This window comes from Dipteris shenzhenensis, chromosome 22 (assembly GCF_047967505.1).
Source record: "Dipteris shenzhenensis isolate YYH24624 ecotype China chromosome 22, Dip_SZ_1.0, whole genome shotgun sequence".
Lineage (NCBI taxonomy): Eukaryota > Viridiplantae > Streptophyta > Polypodiopsida > Gleicheniales > Dipteridaceae > Dipteris > Dipteris shenzhenensis.
In genome coordinates, this window is record NC_141617.1 from 50,911,739 (window position 1) to 50,918,410 (window position 6,672).

At 36.9% G+C, this 6,672-nt stretch overlaps 1 long non-coding RNA gene across 1 annotated transcript; it reads left to right on the forward strand.

Annotated features, from left to right (window-relative positions):
- Nucleotides 1–333: 333 nt before the first annotated feature.
- LOC147888252 (uncharacterized) lies at nt 334–5,641 on the forward strand. Its single transcript, XR_015543089.1, has 3 exons — nt 334–452; nt 5,156–5,209; nt 5,489–5,641. It is a non-coding gene; the product is annotated as an uncharacterized LOC147888252 (long non-coding RNA).
- The last annotated feature ends 1,031 nt before the right edge of the window (nt 5,642–6,672 follow it).

Genomic DNA, 6,672 nt, shown 5'->3' on the forward strand with positions numbered 1-6,672 from the left:
TCTCTTTCCATATTTTATCCATCATGTTTTGTTGCACTAGCTCCTTTTTGCTATCTTGCAGTATGCATTTCCCGTTTGTCGAACTGTTTGGGCCCCCTTTTGTACTGTGCTTTCCCCCTCATTGCTTTTAGAGACCTTTATGTTGGTCTATTTGAGCCAATTTATTTCATTTTGTCTTCCCCTTCTAGAGGAAGGATTCCTACTTACATTGGGTAAGGAGTCTGTGCTTTAGCTCCTAGCTCCTCATCTTTGAACCTCTTTTGAACGGATTCAATACTTCTCCATGATTCTCATGGTAGGCCAGGTTTGAGAGAGATTAATACATGTGTTTGGTGGATGCAGTTAAACTTTAATGGTAGAACATGGATGTCAATACAAATGGATGAAGCAAGAAATATGAAAGATCCTAACATGACGAGAAACAATTATATCTACATAGACCAAGGAAAAAGGTATCAACGTAATTTTAACCTTTGAATGTTTGAGGTGAGGCTGCTTTTTTATGTTATAAGTTCGTGAAACACTCATTTGCATTCATCTGTTTTTACAATGTATGCCTGCATGTCTGTATCCACATGTAAATAATGTTTGAAAGGAGCCGAATTTTTAGGTTGTAAACATAATTAAGTCTTCATCTGCATGGATGACCTTCATAATATATGTACATATGCAAGGGTCGAGAGTCAAAATATGGTTGTGCCATTGTGTCAGATGGTGGGATGAAGTTGAGAGTCACACATGATCAGTATCTTGGTTTCAAGCTCTGCTGAGACAATGTTTTTGAGGAACGTCAACATGTTCTGCTAGGCCTTTCAATCACAAATTTATTTTAGCTCTACATGCTGCAATTTTAGCTGCACATGCTGCTTTTACTTTAGAATTTTATTGCAAGTTTGTTTTAAATTTACATATACAGTCTACGATAGAGGAGATGGGACCTGAAAATGTGGTCTGAATTATCACTAATAACCACTAAACATGCAAGAATATGAGAGATCATGTCATGGCGGATTATCTCTCCACTATTATATGCAGGATGTGCTACCTACAAGTTGCTCTCCCCCCTCCTCCCATATGATTTGAAAATCTTGTTACCACCAACATATTCTTTGGAAGAGAGACCTAATGTAAATCTTGCAAGAAAAGCAAACCGGCACTTAAGAGTCTCTATACGAGGGCAGCTGTAGGAAACTTGCAACTTGCAGGAGCAGAGACGAGGACCTACAAGCGCAATACATGCATAATCTCAAACACCTGTTGACTGCAAAAGTTGACACTGGCATTAGGGGAAGGCTGTTTGTGCATGTCTCTGAACTGATTTACATGTTCCTTTTCCTGTTGCATGCAACTTTTCCTAAAGGTTAGTAGCCTTTGCTAAGGGAAAACCTAATTTTAGTTTGCATTCGTTTACGATTTCAAAACCCATTTTGGAGGGTTTGCTTTTGTGAAAAGCGAAGTATGTTCTTTTTTGTGGCCAACCTTTTTTGGTTGTTTGCTTGCATGCAAGGAAAATTTTCACAAAAAAGGAAAGAGGTGACTAATTCTTGATAATTGACTCATCTCAAATTATTTTAAATCCCATTTGCACAACAAGGGTTGTAAATGAGATTGGAAATTTATATTTTCTAGTAATCTCTGGAGTCTCCAACTAGATTTGCGGCAGGCAGCCTTTCCATCGTGGAGCAAGTAACTACTAACTTGAAATTGAAGCTGAATCCTACTATTTTATCAATTGTTTAAGGAAATAAGAGAATGAGTAAAATAGTAGACATGAGACGTGACACAGGGTCTGTTAGGACCCGATCCTCCTTGCAAATGTCAAGGTTGGTGACTTATTATTGATTTTGTGATGTCCATATTTTGAAAGCTGAAGTCCAACAAATACATGAATAAGGTGATACAATAACTAATCTTTGTTTGTAGTTTTTACAATATTGTCACATGGACTATAACCATATGGATAAAGGTGTAGTCATCCTTCAATCTTGCATCCATCTCAGATTTCCTTGCTCCCTCGCATTGATAACATGTATTAAATGAGAGGAATGTTATAAGAATTCAGATTGAAAACAAAATTTTTTGAATGGATCAGTAATTGAAAATATTTATATTATAATATATAATATATAATTATAACCACACATAGTGTGGGCGGGGAGGCGGCATGCGGCATGCTTTCTTTCCCAAAGAGTTATAATCCGAGGGAACGGGACCTTTTCTAGGTGTCGAGATAACGTCGAGAATATAAGTGTCGAGGATAAGTCTCGTGAATGGATAAGAAATTGGCATATTACTTGAATGTCAATAGTCGTAATTGTAATCGAACGCCAAGAGACAATATCCAAAACTTGCCAATGTGACCCTGAGAGGATCTGTGTGTGTCCTTGAGTGGGATGATTCCAACATTCTCCAATTGTTTAGTAAACTTTGGATAGCACAAAAAGACAACTATCATTAGAGGAAGTCCGAAGTAGAGCACGTAACATTCTCACTCTCCACTTAGCCAGTGTTACGTGTCTCTCCAACCTCGAGAAAATGGTAGTTTGAGCACTATATTAAGTCGAGCTTTTAGGCTTGTGAGAGTAGAACATAAGGTCATTGCGCGAGGCTCTCCAAAGCTTCACATGCCAATAAGCCCAAACTTGCAAATCAAGTAGACCATCTCTTCAAATCGAATAGGTTTGAAACATTTATAGTCTTTTTATTGTGAAAAGCACCTATATGCTTTTAGTGCTTAGTCAAAAGCTTAACTTTTACATCAAACAAAAACAAGGGAGATCAAGGGCTTAGATTCATGATAAGTGGCTCAAGGGGGTGTGAGAAAACCTAAACATCTCCCTAGGTTGCCTGCCATAAAAATGGTTCTGGATGGGCAAGGTGATGCTATAGGTCTTCGGTGTGCTCTTTGGGTGGGTATCCATTGTAGGCTGTTAAGTTGGCGTTGTCTAGCATTCTTGACCATGTAGTCGAAGAAGGATAGTGTCTTATAGGGAATTGTTGCATCAATTGATTGCCACTCTCCAAGGTCCCATGCGACTTAGCATCCACGAGACACCAAGGATAGCCAAGACAAACAAAATACAAGAATCTATGAAGCATTCAAGGTCTCGGTGTTGCTGTTGCATACCCGCCTTCAACAGAGTCATTTTCAAGGTGTTTCAGGACTTTTAATCTAGTATCAAAGCTAGTGTGGTTAGAGTGTACCTAAACCTTGGCCAACCTTGATACTAGGCTAATCTAGTCTTAATGCTAGGCATAGCCAAATTTGGACTAGCCTACTCAGAAACCATTGATCAAGGTCAGTCTAGGTCTTTCTATCTTGCTTGAACTCTAGATCATGCAATCATGACTAAGCCATGTTTAGTCCTCTTAGGGATGTAGCATCATGAATGATCTTGTGATAAATAAGAAATGCTAGCATGGTTGTCATGCATCATTTTTCTCATCTCTAGATGAGAGAGCCTTATGCTATTTTTACTTAGTCTCAAGTGAGTCATTTACTAAACCAATTTAGTTCTCAAGTCAAAGAATTAGGTAGTAAATGAATGATGATTGATTTGAATATGTATTGAGTTGATTCTAGATTGGTATTTCTCACAATACAAACGAGGAAAATAGGAATCCAATTCTTCTAAGTGTATTGACTAATAACATTTTACTTTTCTTTTCCTATCTTGACTACAGACATAAGGGGAGGAAGTGTCACATACTTATTGCAACTAAAACGGGCTTAACCATTGTTGAAGGATCTAGGATTCAAGTTAGCAAATCCAAGATTCAGATAGATCTAGGGTTGAGGGATAATCTAACCTAAGGTTACAAGACCTAGGATCAAGACTAGACTAATGCAATATTAGTATCAATAGTAGGCTAGAGAGCAATCTAACCAAGCATTTAGAATAACCTAAGGTTAAGGTGGATGGATAGAAATGGAAGGCAAAGCAAATTGAGAAAGATAGTGCCTTTATGAAAAAGCAAGCTATTTAATACATGACTCGCATAATAGGGTCTCGATGCTAAAGATGGTAGAGCTAGGCTTATACATACCAACCAATGGCTTAACATTCGGGATGTGCAAGGAACATGTGTTTCCTAGGGACTTAAACTTGTTAGCCACAAGCAATAGTGGTTGGGTGGAATGGGCATATGGTGTGGGATGCATGACTTGATCTTCAAGTAGACTAGCTTCCTCGATGGTCTAGACCTCAACCTTTGGGTTGAATGTGGACCTATGGTTGGGAGGAAACCTCAATTCGCTCAACCCTTGGGGCTTGGATTACCATATGACTATGGTTCTTTGTAGCAAATTCTTAGTTAAGGAGGAAGGTGGGGACTTTACACCGTTTTGGTGACTATAACAATGTTTTCATGCCTAATTTCCAAAAGCAAATTGATTTGAACAATTTTATATTGATTACATCAAAGGGAGGCTCAAACTTTATCAAAGTTAGAGAAGTGTAAGATGAAAGCTTCCATTGGGTATCTACATGTGGTACAAAGAAGAGTAAGTAGGTAAATTCTAAGGCTTGTGACAATAACAGATAAGTAATATAGATAAAAATGATGCTCATTGGTTTGTCTCCCATGCATTTAAGAGATCAAAACAATACACCTAGGTTATCATCTACGTGAAAGAGATTGGTGGAATCAATTTACAAGTGGGTTCCAATCAAGTTTTTATTTCTTGAAGTTTATTGATAGGCCTTGCACACAATCATTACATGGGAAAAAAATGCTGAATTAGGGTCTCTAGTAGCACTACTAGTGTTGTTTTCCCACCTCTGAAAGCTCTCGTCCTAGTTATCACCACATAGTTGTTGGTTGCCAAAACCCTTTGCCTCTCTTGCTATAGTAAAAAGTCTAATAGTAATGCAAGTTTTGAAACTAAATGTATCAAAGAAATTTGAGGCATTGTTACTCATTGTACATGCACATGACAACTTTTTATATTTGTATATATAGTGCTTTGCTTACTACTTTTTAGTTTTATATGTATGAAGTTGCTAGTCTTCTATATGGGTTGGACATGTGCATTTAGGTGCTCATTGCATTAGTACTTTAGCCTTCAATTGAGAGATTTCAGATTTTTGCTTGAAAGAATTACATGCTATTGTGATTTTAATTAATCCAAAGTTTTCATTCTTTTCTACCATAGGGTCAGTGAGATGCACTATGTGAAGCCCACATTATCTTATCTTATCAACTCAAGGTACCTCATATCTTGAGCTTTAAGTTCTTTCATAAATGAAACGTTTGAAAAGATAACTACCATAATAGGGAGAATGAATCATTTATACTTCTAGTCTTATTTCAGCATTGTTCTTACTTTCAAGGTTAAACTCAAATATATATGGTTATAAAATGCTCTCAAAAATAGATATTTCTTTTAGGCACCCTTTATGAGTTTTTTTGCCATTGTTCTCTAATACTTGTCTTATCAAACACTTGCAAATCTATTGATTATTTATTTATTTTTTTATGTTTTCAGAACTACACAACTTTTAAAAGAGGAGAAGTTGCAAGAAAGGCTTTGTACTCGACGCTATTAAGTTAGAATTCTAATAAATTGATTATTTTAAATAGCCACTTCTTGTTAGGCAATTATTCAAATCATCAATTGCTCAAATCTACTTTTATCAAGTTGATCAAAAGGCATCAATCCCCCCCTTTTATAGTGATCAAAATTGATTTTTGATTGGAATAATAAAGTCCATTAGAATGTGTTTGATGAAGTAGGGTCCACCAATTCTTGATAAGATAAATAAGGTAATATAAGGATAACATGTTAACCACTTCACAACTAGAAGCACCTTCCTATCACATCCTTTCATGTGATTTTATTCTTCCATGGTGTCTCTCTACTCTATGACTCACTTGTTACTACCCATATTCCATCCATCATGGGGTCTTCATACTCTTATAGCTAATATCTAGGTATCATTCCTTCGATTGCTTCAACTTGTTGGAATCCTCTTTCTAAGGGAAATATAAAGCATTATTAAGATGAACGAGTTTTGAATATAGCATGTTTTTCAAAGAGGATAAAGATTTACAAATGCTTGGATTAGAGGGGTTTCTGCTTTGTAGAGACTAGCCCACAACTAGGTGCTTATTAGACCTAGGGTCAACAATGAGTATCTCTCTTGGATCTTAAGTTGATATTTGTGGGTTGAGACTTCCCTTGAGATAGAATGAGGAGCCTTTAGACAAAAAGTTGGCAGATGACATTGTTGCTTTTTGGATGCCACTTCTCAAATCTCACCTTCAGGGAAGCCCGAGATTTATTTTGTATTGCAGCATGTGCACATATTGGTTATAATAAATCCAATGGCTTTTGGATTAGTGATGAGGATACTCTAGATTGGGGGGTTTATATTGGTTTTACTTGGCTTTAGAGGGTTGTCTTCATTAAGTACTTGGGATGCTAGGTCAGTATGGGTATCGCTCCTTCATAGCCTATTGATGTGTAAAGAAATGTAAAGAACCAGTGGAGAGAGAGAAATAAAATGAGAGTATCTCATTTCTTTCCTTCATTCAAAGGTGTTTGATTGATGAGGGTGCATGAGTGGATGGAAACTAGTTTGGATTTCACAACTCCACAAGGATCTCTTGTGCATGACTATCAGCTTCTTTTTGGTCATGTTCGCATCTCTTTTAAAAATTCATAATTTT